This window comes from Streptopelia decaocto, assembly GCF_964273445.1.
Source record: "Streptopelia decaocto genome assembly, chromosome: 5".
Classification (NCBI taxonomy): Eukaryota; Metazoa; Chordata; class Aves; order Columbiformes; family Columbidae; genus Streptopelia; species Streptopelia decaocto.
Window position 1 is genome coordinate 50,125,762 of NC_138659.1, and position 15,324 is coordinate 50,141,085.

Genomic DNA, 15,324 nt, shown 5'->3' on the forward strand with positions numbered 1-15,324 from the left:
CCCCAGGTTCATGGTGTTTTCACTCAGTCTGCATCTGGTACAACACAGCTCTTTCTCAGACTGCACATACACTTCTTGAGGTAAGGAAGAATTGATATAAGGGATAACTTTGGTCTGGGTAGCGTGGTAGGAAGAGACACTAGGGAAGAATTCGTATTTTGAGGGTCTTTGGTTTGGTGTATTGATGAAAGTCCTAAGAAACAAATCTTTGGTGACTTGGGACATTAATCTATATCTACATTATTATTCTTGATTGTGTTACTTATGAAATGCTTTATAGTACAAGTAATCAAGTAAAGTTGAGTTGTGAATCCTCTGGTTTTCAGGCCTGTATATGCCTTGAGGTGACTTTCCCCCTCTTGGTATTGACACTGCACTGTAAACGTGTTAGAATCTGTACTGGATTCTAGTGTATAACACCGTATAATGATACTATAGTGAAGTACATCAACATTTATGTATATTTACAGATCGAAAGACTGAGATACAGAGATACAGTATCTGCCTCTTGGACAAAATCTCCTGAATAGGACAGGATGTAATGGCCTCGTGTGGTGTAGCTATTAGTATATTAGGCCTAAGGTTATTCTGGGTTATTCTTTTTAGCTTTTCTGTTTCGTCCAATATGCTCTTCAAAGATCAGCTTTTTGTACCACAGTTATTGAAGGAGTGAGAATATGAAGATGAAGCAGTAACCTTCTCTAGAGTGCAGTGGTAGTTATTTTTGACACTAGTTTGCCATACTTTCAAAAGCAAAAGTGTTCATTTTACTTCAAGTGAATTTATCCTCCAGAACTTGATGGGCTGATTGTGCACAAGATAGGGAGCTGTCACGAGTTCCATCCTAGGGGTTGCTTTGATGTTTAGGAATTGGAGCCAGCTTTATAGTGTCAGAACAATAGATTTAATTTCTCATCATCATCTTTTGGGAACAGTGGTAATAAGAGATTATGACTTGTTGTCTCCCAAGTATTCCCTCAAACATGCATCCCTGATGGCTCCTTATCAGCTGCTGTGCTGGGCTCTCTCTGGCACCAGAAAGCTTGCGTCTTCCAGCCCTTTGGGAAGTGCCCATTTTGTGTTTCTGTGTGCCAGTCCAGTTAATAAAGTTGGTTTTAAAGGGGGAATTTAGAAAGGATCACGCTTCTGGATTTGTTTTATGGGCAGCTCATTGCATTTAATATGTCTGCCTCTTTCTGGTCTGGGTCTAGTCACTGAAACGTGGTCCTTTTAATATAGGAGTGTTGTATCACCTGGGATGGGTATTGCAGCGCTCACTGTGATCCAGCTGATACGGCTTTAACTAGGATGGGGGTATCTATGTTCAATTTCAAAGTTTTATGTTAAACCTGATGTCACTTTTCAGCAGGGATAGATTTTTAATCTTCTTGTTATCATGCTTTAGGGGAATTGCAAGGACGGTAACATCTGTGCTTGCTGTATAAGGCTGACTGCTGTTTTAGGAGCTGATTTGTGCTTTTACCCAGTATCTTTTGATAGCACAGAGAGGGCAGGCTCTGCACCTTTCTGCTGGAGGCTTTACAGGATGGCACTAACTACTGCAGGGATGTCAAACTCATTTTCACCAGGGACTCATTTTCATTAGCCTCGCGGTTGCCTTCAAAAAGCTGAATATAATTTAAGCACTACAGAAATGTAGGAGTAGTTACATTTGTACAGTCCTAAAATTACGTTCGACCCTTTGAAGGCAGCTGTGAGACTGATGTGGCCCCGGTGAAAATCAGTTTGACACCCCTGGACTACTGGTACTGCAACGTGTGGGCTTTGGGGCTCCATCATTTCCCATTGATTTGTGAGTACTCCTGAGATTCAGAGTGCTTCGGAAATGTTAGGAGGCATATTGGTTACAAGTGAGGGACAGTCAGTAGTCAGCCAAACCTGAAGTTTCGTAGGTGGGCATAGATGACTGAAGAGGTTGAATTATGGCTTTAGTGAATGGATAGAATGGATATTCTGCTTCTGAGAGTATTTTGGAGATCCTCCAGCCTCAGCCTTCCCACAGAATTACCATGTTGAGAAGAAGGGGCTACGATTTCCCTTTACTATCTCCCTCTTTGTTTCTGTACTCCTTCCTTTCTTTTTGTTTGTTCTTGTTCTTTAAAGTAATAACATAAACACCCCATACAGATTTTCATAATTTTAATAAAACAAAAGGGAGGTGCATAGGAGCCTCATTCATCACCTTTTGTCACCAGACTTGATTTGACATCTGAGACTATAGAGAAACTTTGGCAAGTGCATTGATTTCCCGTGTGGGGGTAATAAGAGAGAAAAAAGCTGTCAGTTGAAAACAGCAGGAGCTGCATTAGCAAATATAAATTAAACAGATGGCTAAGATACTGCAGCTGTCACATAGAAGCTCCAGGAAGATCTTTAGCTTGGAGCTGCAGGAGGCTATTTTAAAAGGAAAGATGAAAACAACAACAAAGCAAACTTCAGCATGACGAAAGAGACAATAGAGCCATTCAGATGATTATATGAAATTTATCCAGCACTGACTTTTTTTTCTTCACCTTTTCAAATCTTAGGACTCTAAAATTAATTTGGAATCAACTATTATAAGATGTCTTTAATAAATTTTCATATCGTCTGTCTGCTGGTTTAGAGGTACTCTTTTGTACTTCATGTGAGACACTGGCTGTGGCACATGCTCTGGAAAGGGAGGAGAAGTGAGACACACATAGCACAATTTTGGTCTTCAACTGTTTGTTTTACAGCTGTTTCAAGAAATAGTTTATAAATAGAATGTTTGTGGAAAACCAGTGTTAAAAGTGTTAACATTTTGGTGGAGCAGGTACCTGAATTTCAATTGTCTTGCATGTTCAGTCTTAAGGAAACATTTTTTCAGATCCATTTTCAGCTGAAAAGTGACTGCTCTTGTCTTTTGTGAAAGAAGTGATAAAACTGCACCTGAGTATGTTTGCTATGCCAAAATACAGACATATGTTAAAATTAGGACAAATTGGAATTTGAGTGCTGTTTCTTGGAGGCCAAAAGGCAATGAATTTTCTAAGTATTGTGTCTATACTGTATTTTCCGCAGGTAGGACTGATGGTTTGTTACAGATACCTTGTGTGCAAGCAGAGATTGTTATGCTGCCTTTACAGTTACCTGAAGATGCGAATTATGTAATAGATGCAGCTGCATTTGAAGCCTGTGTTTTACATTCAAAGAAATAGTGTGCACAATGGATTCCTAGACAGGCTGATTGATTTCCCAGAGTTCTGCTTTTTCTGTTTGCTTGTTTACTGTGAAAAAAATAGTGTCATTATGGTTGACTTTTTAAACAGTACTTAATACATTTATTTTGTGCTTGGGCTTCGTGCTTCAGCATAGAACAGAACAGCTGATCATGCCAAGTACCTGTTGTATCTACCCTGTAAATTTGGTTTCTGCCACTGCAGAAACTTTGGAATGGTTACAAATTCCAGAAAAGTAAGAGGTAAAAAGCCTTAGCCTGAGTGTATGCCTTTTCTCCCATTTTTGCATAAGAGAAACAAAGTTGGCCTTGAAGAGTACTTGAACACTTGAGAATGATGAATATGGGGTATCTTTGTCAGTGATGGAGGGGGGGTTCAGAGTAGGTGACCTTCCACTGGAAAGTTTGGCCTCAGCCTCCACATATTTGTTTCTAGTTTTTCCTCCGAATGCTTTAGTTAAACTTCATTGTCAGGACATGGCTCAGCAAGGAAGCATTTTTGGGTGGGCAGGACCTGGGGCATACAGAAAGATTATGCACTGAACCCCATAAAGTCCCTGTGAGCTCTCTTCCTGGGAAGAAACCAAGGGATCAGTCATATGTGATCAGAGGCTAAAGACAGATGACAGTTAAGAAGGGATGGGAAGGAGCTAAAACAGAGGAGTGGAATGGAAAGAAACAGAGAGGCAAGATAGCCTTGCCTTTAAAGGTGGTTAACCTCAAATTTTCCTGCTGAGTATTCCAAAGACAAGAATGAAATTCTCCAGCTAGAAATGTAGTTGCTGTCTAATGGCCATACTTTGTCCTTGATCTCCATACAAATCAGTGATACTGATGGATGATGCACGGGTACGTGGTTGCTACGCTGTCGGTACAGCAAATTAAGTGCTGTCCAGCCTATGGCACAGAGCTAGTATGAAGAATGTCTTTCTGTTTTTTGAAAGAAGGCTGTGACATAAGTATTCATGTCATATGAAGTGTTAATATCTAACTCTCATTGATGAGGAACAGCTGCTTAAATGCAAAATATATGCTCGTGGAAAAAGGAAGCATGATCCAGCTCATGCAGGAAAGTGCCTCTTAACTGGAAGCAAGAAGGCCCAGCCTTTTGGTTCTATAGCTTTGGTGTATAGCTTAGCTAATCTGTAAAAAGATTTCATGTATTTTGGTTCTCATTTCAACCTTGTTCTTTTAAGCCGAGTCCAGACATCTTAAGTCTAGTTTTTAGGTCAATGCTGTTCTTCATGCTATATGGACAGGTACCTCAGTGACTGAGAGAACATGCAGCAATTACAAATTATTGTTTATTATTATGCTTATCATTTCAGAGGCCGCATAAGTAATTCTTAGGTGTAACAAAACAGCACATCAGGTAGTTCTGGTATGTGGGCTGTGTATTCTACAGTGCTATGTCAGTATAGTAGGTTACTGATTAATTTACAGCAGCTAGTCTTTTTCTAATTTGTCTCAATAGCAAAGAAGATTGAGTTTTATGTTTGATTTTGCTCTAAAGTAGATTTAGCTTTTCAGTGGGAATCAACTGAATACACCTGCTTAAATTTTTGGAATGAAACCATCTTTCAATTGAAAAAAAAAAAATTCATATTGTTAAGTAGCTTCTTTCTCTTAATTGTGGCAATTTCTGCCTTTGGATTTTGAGGTCTATTCCAGATTCAAGCATGTCTGATATGGTTCGGTTTGTGGAAAACCGTTTAGCCAATGTATAACCCACCACAGATTTGAAAGATGCTCTGCTGAAGTGTTATGCTGTGGTACGCAGCTTTGGTGCTGTGAGTGTTACAAAACTGTGTGCTACTGCAGATGGATATGGAAAGACGCCTTTCTAAAATAAATACAGATATCTGTTGGAGAAAAGCCTTCCAGAGATGTGAGACAGATGAGTTTCCTTTCCCTGTGTAAGCAAGCCCTTAGGTGATAAGATTTGCTGCAGACTTCTAACAGAAACATCCAAAGGCAAAATGTAAATGCAGTGCTGCTGGTAGCCACAGGCTACTGCCCAAAGCAGCTCAGAATAAGGTTAAACGTGACTAGAAAAAAATGGCAAGTATTTGTTTGGGAACTTGGCATGATGGTGCCTCTCCACCTTTGTTAACAGACAAATAGCTATTGGATATTTATGTTGTTTTAAAGTTGAGTGAGAAAACTGGGGTCTTGAATAGAAAATAATAATAATTATTATAGCACAGTTAGAAATGACTGTCATATGAACAAATTTTTTGTTCCATGGTCTGTGTTCTTTGCAGTAGTTTCTAGGTGTTCATTCTAGCGCTGTTAATATTGTGTTCTTTTCTGTTTGGCAGAATATATCTGACCAAGGCTTTATCCAAATTGTATTTATTCCTTTAGCTTCTTTCAGAAAAACAAAAACAAAACAGTAAAACCACCACAGTTATTTTGTATAAAGTGGTAAAGTCAAATGCATTTGCTGCTAAAGGGATCTCTCTACAGAAGGCTCTCCTGCTTCTAGCTTATTCACATGAATAAATGAATACAGAGGCTTGGCATTGTGAAAGTAGTAAATATGCATCCTTCATTTGCAATTTCCAAAATACGTTGGTCAGAGCTAACCTTCAATGTTTTACCAGTGTAACTGTGTTTTGTTAAGATCCTGCAGAAATCACCCTTAGTCAACATGCAATATTCTGTGCTGGATTCAGTTAGAGAGCACCAAAAACGTGCTTCTGCCAGTACAACTTGTTTTTTTCAGGGAACTGGTATTAGCTGTTCTGGTAAAATAACTTTTTTGCCTGTGTAAACCACATCTTGACTAGGCAGATTTGCTAGTATAGCTATTTTAGCAAAGCCTTCCCACTGTAAAAAAGACCTTATTGATAATACTGTGAGGTTCCCACACTAGATGAAAGGCACAATACAAAGAGCTTTACAAACATGAATTAAGCTTCACAACACCCTTGTAAAACAAATCATTCTTCTAACTTGCCAATGTCTAGTTTCTTTTAATATGAGATGTTTTGTGGGGATGAGAAGGAAGGGTAGAAGATTCAGAACTGGGGGTATTAATGTCTACTAGCATTGGTAAACTAGACAAATTTCTAACCTGTTGGAATCCTCTGTCATCTCCGTCTGATATTTAAAATGCCCTAGCAAAATCAGTTGTTTAGGGTATCGAGTAGCTACTGGTTGCTGGTTTCACCTGATGTTTGATAGTATGAGGAGTTGTAATGTTGACGCTTGGCAATTCCTTTCTTTCTGAAAATGTGGAGATAGCTTTGGTGTATGTGGTGTTCTCATTAATACTGGTTTTAACTACAGTTTTCTGTCTATCTGATTTGTATTAGACTCTTGCAGTTTCATACGGTTTATATAGTTTGGAGTATGAACAGCTTGCACAATTAAGGGATCTCAAAGGTAATGGAGAGAGGAACAAAACTATAGATTTATGCACAAGAAATAATATTTTAGAGTCAAGGCACAAGTTAGAGTAGTCTGATACTGAGTTTGCCTACATGGTCTTAATTCAGACATTGTTATGTGTTAATTATCATATAGTCTATAATTACATTGCCACATTCTATTTGTTCTTTTTCATTTCTTAGGGAATAAGGAATAGAAGAACTCTACTGTGATGCAGATTAATTTTCTTTACTGTTCACCGATGTCACTTTTGAGTTCAACCTGTGAACTTTTGGGGCAGGCCCAAGCATTTCCATAGTCCTCTGTTAAATACCACGTCCTGGATTCTGTATTAATACATCTATCAAGAATTTAAGTGAGCTGTGTGATTTATCCTCTTCACAGTTTAAGGCCATTGTGTGATGGTAGTTGTTTTCACAATCGAGATACCTTTCCTCACCAAGTGCAGTGAGGGACTCACTTTTGAAAAGCTATCCTGGATCCCCTGAAATCTGGGAGATGGTAGAGACATCTGGACTGACTGACGGACTGTGTTCCCTGTCCTAACCCTCCCGGCATGCGGAGGGGAGTTCAAGTAACTGTTCTGCCGTGTGCGTGATCCTCTAAGAGAACTACTTGGTCTAATAGGAGTATTTTTGTGCTCTGTTACCACAGCAACAGCACACTTGCTTTTATTTTGTTTTCTTCTTTTTTTCTTTCCTTTTTTTTTTTTTTTTTTCTTTCTCCTCTCAAGGTAACTGTTGCTTTGAGAAGTAGACCTGTGGAAATGTTTGGCATTCTTGTCCCCTATTGAGATTTCAGCTTGCATAGGTCAAGAGTGGAAGGAGTCGGACGGGGAGAGTGTGACTCCCAGCAGAGCCTGTGTGATTATGAAGTTGTGGTGGAAGGAATGAGTCTTACTTAGTTGTGGGATTTAGTGTTAATAAAATGAGTGTGTTGAAAGTCATAGCTCTTTCTGAGCTCTGCAAATATAAGGCGTGGGACTGGGACATTGGCAATGGTCATTTTAGCCCTTTGCATGTGCTCTTGTAATCATGTAGACCCATGTGTTCCTGCACAGTATGAAGCCAGGTGTACTTTCTTCTGTCCACCTGCTCATAGTGACTGTGTGTGTTCATCTCACATTAAGAAACCTATTCTTCTGTCACAGTGTTTGTCCTAGCTATGTGGGAAAGGAAAATGTTGTGTTCATTCGATCTACTGAAATAGGAATTAAATGTTAAGCCACCTCTTGGGCATGGTGCCTCCTGTAGGTAGCAAGACACATCCTTTCCACCTGAAGTACACATACCAGTCTTAACATCTGCTGCCTGGAGGACTAAGAAGCTTCCAGTTTTTGCAATACTTCCATAGATCAGTCTCTTCTTGTTATCATTTAAAGGTGGAAGAAAACAGAAGCATAGGGGTTGATACTGTTATCTTGCTCGGGCTGGCTTTTTTCACTCACATCTCTTCTTACGTGAGTGCCTAATGCAATCCTTAATACAATTGCTTTATTTTTTCAACTGTTTTTTTTTACCCCTTCCCCAGTATCCTGGTCCTAAGAGAGTATGTCGTGGAATAATTTAAAATTCCATTTAATTTAAAATTCAGACAAGTAAATTAATGTTATTAGTATTATATTTGGGAATCTCCCTTTCTTTAAGTGTGAATATCTAAAATAGTATCTGTCACTATGTTATGCTTTTGCAGTAAAGGCTTCTGTTTGATGTTGGAGTGTGGTAGCTCTTCACCATCAGTGTTTTAGTTCCTAGTAGTTTTGAGTGAGAATGCCAGAAGTTTTATATTTCCCTCTGACAAAATGTAAGTGGGTGAAACCACATAATCTGGGGTTATCATGGAAAGGCACATTGTTTATAGCCATCTTTACTGTGCTAAGGCAAAATATTCACTGATGCTTATCCGTATAAAACATAAAAAGGTGTTCAGGGTTAAGCATCCAAGTCAGAAGTGTAATATATGTACAAAAGCCAGAAATTAATCAAAATACCTTTTATTACTTTCTAATTATAAGCACATCTGAATGTACATTTCTTGTTAAAGATCTTGTATTTAGTTCAAAGATGAATAGCATTCCAGTACTAAAACTTTTTAAAATTGAAAATTAAGTTAGTGGTTGCAAGTCTTGCATTGCTTGACTTCAACTCCTTCTGGTTGTATCTAGCTCTTTTTGACTGCATGTTGAAGAAACTGTACATCTTAGTTTACTCAAGAACTTGTTCATTGAAAGATCAGAGTGTAAAATCCCATGTATGTTGAACATTCAGTAATTTACCATTAAGCTACTTGACACAAGTTAAAATTTATGTTAATACTGTCTTGATTAAACAGCACTCATTATCACTCACTGTGATTTGGCCAAATTGGTTTCCTAGCAGATGTCTCAATAAAGGAGCCATCCTGTAGCATGGCCAAATTAAATTGAATGTATTGCAGCAACGTTTGCACTTACATAGCATCGTTCAAGCCAAAGTGCTTCTCACAATCATTCGTTATATTGGGAAAACATATTTGGTAATATAATGACCAAAGCAGAAGTATATAGTCTAAAGAGCTATGGGACATTTTATAACTGCAACATATGTCTTGTATTACAATTTTTATTGTTTGTATAAAATAGTTGTCTAGTGGTTTCTAACACAAAACTTGGTTTATATAGCTTGCAGATGAAGATTTGAGTTAACCCTCCAAAGGTTGGAACAGATGCCTCCATAGATATTAAATATTTCAAACCACAGCCTCAGACTATTTTTATGTAATCCTTTCCAGTCAGTCTGAGAATCTTTAGTGCTCTTCAAGCCTTTCCTCTTTCATTTTCTTTACCACAGAAAATACTCGTGATTTTCCATCTTCCCCTTCAGTTATTCTTTGGTGCCTCCTTGCAGCATCACTTAAAACTGCTGTCACGTGGGCTTTGCCAAACTAACTGAAAACTGAAGTGGAGAAGATGGGTTTTTATTCAGTATGCAGTGTTAGGTTCATAGCTGTGACATTCTTCCTTTAATCTTCACAATTTGTTATGTATTTTGTTGCTTCTGTTTATGTATCCAGGAAAAGCTGATACAAATCATAATTGTGCATATGCAAATCTAAGGATTTTCTAAGTTAAAATTGTTTGCCTGTAATGAGCTTTTCCAGCTCTCATTTTCCAGCCTCTCCAGCATTTAGAAATTGTATTATAGGTGCAGTGTAGTGCAAAGCAGATATCTGACACATGACACTAAACAAGTCCCTGCCTCATTTTTTCTGTTCAAGAATTGTACTAATCATGTTTTGCATTTACTTAATGGTTATGCTTATTGATTGTATTTTACAGATATTATAGCATAACTGAGAGCAGACACTGAAGGCAATTTGCCCAAGATCCCAGTATTTCCTGTAACTCTGGTTGTGTTTTCCTGATTTGATTTGGAATGATTCAATTAAGAACTATATGTAATTTCATAGATGTGTGATGTATCAAGTTTGTTGCTCATCAGATAATGTTCAGACTCACCATTTCCCTCTGTACGTGCACCTGGCTGGGTTTTCTTGTAACCACAACTCATTGCATTGCCAAATTTTCCCAAACTTAATATGACATGGGTCTTCTAGTAAGGCTGATGTTCATGCTATGTTCAGATGGATTTCAGCCATCATTGAAAGCCAAAAGTATTTTTTTCCAAATATGAAAACTATTCCTTGCATTTGTTAGGTTTTTATATAACTCAAAGGCCGTTTAAGTGATTTTACTTAAACCAACGATGTGATATTTCAGTGCTGAAGGCAAAAGTAAGAGAAGCTGGGGGGCACTTGACAACAGCGGGAGGAGGTGGAAGAGCTGGCGGGTGTAGCCAGGCACTGCAGGGACCACTGCCCCCAGGGTCCCCCTTGACTCCTGAGCCTGTTGGCTGCATTTCAGGTGGGGAGGTGCTAGACATGAGAGCTTTGAGTTTGATTTAGCACCGGTACTGTAACACTTAAAGGAAATGAAACATACGGCAAGTGAGAACTGGTAAGATATCCAGTGAAGGCTTTCCAAGGCATTAATGGTCCTGGAAGTGGAGTCCTCTTACATTATTCATGCCCTTTGAGCTTTTAGCCAGGCTGAGCACTCTGCACTCAAGTGTGATAGTAGAAGGTAAAGGGAAATTAACGCTGTAGTGATATATTGGAAGTTCCTTGCCAAAGTAATAATCTTGACAGTGTGTTGAGGGGATAGAAGCATGTCTGAGAGAGGGGAAAACAGGTTTCAACTCTGAACTGATCTGAGAAAGTGCACAAGAGTAGTGCACAGGAAAGAGAATGAAAGACCACTTGAACATAGATGCAAGTCCTGGGGTCCTTTCCTGTCCTGTCCTTCCTCATCAAAGCATGTCTTCCAAGTTTCAAAAGAAGATAAATCTTACAGCTGCAAGATGAAGTAGCACTCAAATCTTGCCAATGATATTGTGGAAAGTTTGCTGTAGGATGCTTCAGTGTGTTAAGACTGACTTTAGTGGCCAAGACTTCTCAGTGATTTGTAAATCAGGTACCAGACATAGCTATCTGAATTCCAGCTTGAGTCTGTAGATATTACTGTGCTCATGATTGGTTTTTTTAACAGGTTTACCTTTCCTCAGGTAAACTCCTTATATTTAGGATTCTTCTTTTCTTCCTCTCCCTCCTACCATTTTTAATTAATCCCATCATTTACGTACTGTAGGACTGTGTGCTCAAGAGGGCTTTTAAAGAAAGGTTCAAAATAGAAGGTTTTTAATGCAGTGGATCTGTATTGGTAATTGATCTGGGATATTTGTGCTGGAGTGGTCTCTTATATCCAGCTTTTACTCCCTGTATATCCCCCAGCTCCTCTGAGGTTTCACAGCTAGTATCCAGAATGTAAAACAAGTCATTGCAAACTAATGGAGAATGACCTCACTCAGAGGCTAAGAGTTGCTATGGGGAGGGAGTGGAGAAAATGTCTGTAAGTAGAAGTTCTTTGCTGGTGTATAAGCTTTAAGATGTCTAAACTTCGATTTACTGTATGTACCTTTTGTAGCTAGGACTAAAATATATTACTTTGGAGGCAGGGAAGATAACTTGTGGTGGAAAAATACCAATACCTGTGCCAAATACTGGTTAACTTATGAAGCGCAGAACACAAATTTCCATGTGTGCTCACAGACTCTTTATATCCAGATTCCTCCTTTTTCTTTCCCACTTAACAGAAAATCATGTTTGAGGCTGATTTTTTAAAAGCCAATTTTTACTTAAAAGCACAAGGTCTATGGCTTTTAGGAGAAAGACAATTCTGAAAATTTTACCCTCAAAAGTATATGTCTTCTAGGTTGGAGGGAGTTGTTTTGGTTTTGTTGGAGCCACAAATTGGATGTATCTGCCACTTGACATAAGCCTTAAGAATAACTTAATTAAAAGACTGTGCCTTGGAGTCCAGCAGTCTGGAATAAAGGGTCCCAGTGAACAGCGTATCTCTCTATGTTCTGGTTTTCAGGAGAGACTAAAAGCATTTAGGCCAGCACAATAAGGACCAGGAGGAAAATTATACATAAAACACAGTGATTAGTACTAGTCTGGGTATCATTACTGTGCCCAGGACCTTTAAGAGACAGAAAGGAGAAGAATTAAGAAAAAAAAAAAACATTCCTGTGAAGACTTGTGACGATTGTTCCACTGGGATCACACTCTTGATTGTGCAGCCTCATAGCTGCATCTTAACTGAGCTGTTGCAATTTTACCCCTTGGACATTCTTCAGGCTACTAAACATTTCTTTTGCTGGCAGATATCAGCAATACTTACTACTGAATGCCCTTGAGATTGCAATGTTACTAATGGGAGCCTTTGATGATTGAGAAACTGTGTTGAAAGTTTTGCCTTAAAGTATGCTGAGTATTCAATAGTTAAGCAGTTAAACTCTTTTTGACATTGGTTCAATTCTGGCATTTCCCTGTAACCACTACTGCTAGCAGATAATTTTCTTGATGTGGTGTTTTTGCTTCAGTCTACAATCAGTAACAAATGCAATAAAAAAGACACCAGAAGTTGCAGAAAGCCCCTGTTGAAGGACGTTAGCAGTCTAGGCTTTCCTACCACTTGCCTGTAGTGTTATAAGACAGAGCCTTTTTCAGTAGCTCTGTTCTTCTTTAATTTTGTCAACCATTTTAAAAATTCTTGTACCGTTTTGTCCTGTAGGTAATACTTTTGTATTCCTTGTATGCTGCTTATTTAAAGAAAGCTCTGTAGTGCTACAGCCTGTAAAATGGCACAAGCAGGTGCAGTCAGGCGTGAGCCTGCCCAACCCTCCCCAGCTGGGTCAGTGGCCGCGGGGTTCTCTGTTCACCTCTGGGTTGCAGCAGGAGAGCCACGCTTGGGCTTCAGTCCAGCCTTCTGTTCCCCCCATCAGCCATCACGAAGGTGCCTGCAGACCCCTGGGTAAGGTGCAAACCCATGACTTGAAACAAAGCAGCTATGTGCTTGGCCTCCATTGCAGTTAGTAAAAAGGGGAAGAGACTGGGAAATAAAAAGCCGTGTTCCAAGGATGGAGAGCATGGAAACACCACTCCTCTCTGTCAGAAGAAGCGTGAACAGGAAAGTCCTGCTCTGGAGGCCAGGTAAGCTGAGCCTGGGAAATAAGGGGGAGGAAGTGCAGAGACTGGGTTTCACATAAAGCACACTGACTCCATTGGAGTATCCAGCATGCCTGCTATGCTTAATAATGTTGGTATTTAAATAATTTTAAGCAGGCTTTGAAGTTAAAGCCATGTTGAGTTAAGGTAGAGGTCAGCATGTTGTAACTGTTGTCTGAACATTGATAACAACTTTGTGTACTTTTCCATTGTTAAGCTATTTGACCAAGAAAAAAAAAAGAAGAAAATTTCAGAGAATGATTTTTAATAAAAAATGTAATAATTATGGCAGTTCTATGTGGCAAACCACCAGAAATCACAAAAGGCTGTTATTTTTCTGCATCCGTGATACTTCATGGCCTAATTACACAAGTGAAATGAAAATCTTGGGTCCAGATTCTTCCTCCAGCATGCAGAGAAGTATGTATTGATGGTTTTAAATTTTGAACCATACTTGTCAAGTGTTTCAAAGCAAGGAGGTCCCAGGCAAGGGAGAATTAAGTATCTTTCATTCCAGTCGACATACAGGGGTAATGGCTGTGCCTGGGAAACTGGTACAGAGCAGCACTTCACAGTGCAACCCCTGCGGGCACTGGCAGCAGCGAAACAGCAAATTTTAAAGAAGAGTATCGGTGTAGACAAGCCCAGTGCTGCTTATGTCGAAGGAATAGGTCCAGAAGATTTTATCTTCTGTTTAGGTTTGCTGCTCCTTGCTCACATCACATCTCCTCACTATTCTTCCTTCAAACTTCCAGGACCACCTTCTCTTGGAGGTGAGGTTCCCCCTTCCTGATGTCTGTTTGAAGAAGGTATGAGAGACAATAGCACAGTGTGTAAGAAGGCCATGCAGTTGTATTGCCTATGTTGTCAAGAGTGTTTTAGAACACTCGGGATGGTGATTGCTGGGGGCACTATGCTGTTTGAGACCTTTGAAGATACAGTTGAGTGGAGATCTCACTGGTATAAAGAGGCCGGTATGGGTTTAAAGAGCAATTACAGGAGAGCACTCCAGTGCAGCTGAAGTAGGAAAAAAGTATTTTTTTGTTCCTCCACTATTTGGCAAGAATATGTTTACATAATTAATAGGAAAGCTGCTCTCAAATATCTGTAATTTTGTGTATATTCCCATGGGGAAAAACGCTTTCAGAGATCTGTAATTTAGTGTATATTCCCATGGGGATGGTAGAATGTGTGAATGTAAACCACCCTTGATACCATATATTTGACACATCATCTGTCTTTTCCTTCGGATGCGCTCAGACCTTCTTTGCACTCAGAGGAGCAGCCAGCCCTTGATACACAGTGAGACCAGAAGAGATTGTAACAACTGAGTAATTTCTGGTGTGAGAAAGTAGCCAGAAGAGGTGGAACAAGGTACCTGCAAGATCACTGTCTCATTTTGAAGCTGAAACAGTTGTAAAGGTGAAAACATGAGAGGCAGGGGGTTAAAGTGTTTCTTTTCTTGCTGGTGGTATTTTATGTTTGTTCTGTTTTTAAAGCTGTTCCTGCCTGGCACCAGCCACCCACAGTACTGGTAAACAACACATGACAGGTAGCAAAAATTCTCTTTTCTGTCTTCCCATACTTGCCACAGGACCAACAATGGGAGGCAGCAGTTGTGCCATTGGTGGTGGTCACTGTCTCTGTCACTGATATGGGTTCTTGGAATGAAAGGGATTCTAAAGTGAAGGGATCTTCTCATATAGCAGCAAGTACAGGGTCTTGTCATAAAAATAAGTCTTCATTTTTGTGGAAGTGTATAGCTGCTCTGATGTCAGCTCAGTGTTCACAACTTCCATCCTGCGCTTCATAAATTGTCAAAGTATCATTCTCCTATTCGCCCCCTCGTATTTAGGAAGGTCTCTAGAAATGTTCAAAAAAACTACAAAACCCCTTGACTTTTAAAAGGTTAGACCAGTATTGTCGATTACCTGTTGTCTTACCTTCTGTTGCAGCTTTGCCCATACATCTTTCTGTTGTCTCTTTTCTTAAACTATAAGTTCTTCTTTGTTCTGCCTTTGTGTAGCACACTTCTTAAGGCTTTTTATCACTGTAGCTACAGTAATATAATTTACAGCGTGTTTTCCCTGCAGAAGAAACTG

At 39.4% G+C, this 15,324-nt stretch overlaps 1 protein-coding gene across 1 annotated transcript in view; it reads left to right on the plus strand.

Moving 5' to 3' along the window:
• The window catches only part of NDST2 (N-deacetylase and N-sulfotransferase 2), a 137,751-nt gene that overhangs the window by 55,838 nt on the left and 66,589 nt on the right, over window positions 1–15,324 (plus strand). The window contains exon 2 of the mRNA XM_082054707.1: window positions 7–80. The gene's annotated coding sequence lies outside the window, so the exon portion shown is untranslated. The remainder of the gene's footprint in view (window positions 1–6; window positions 81–15,324) is intronic.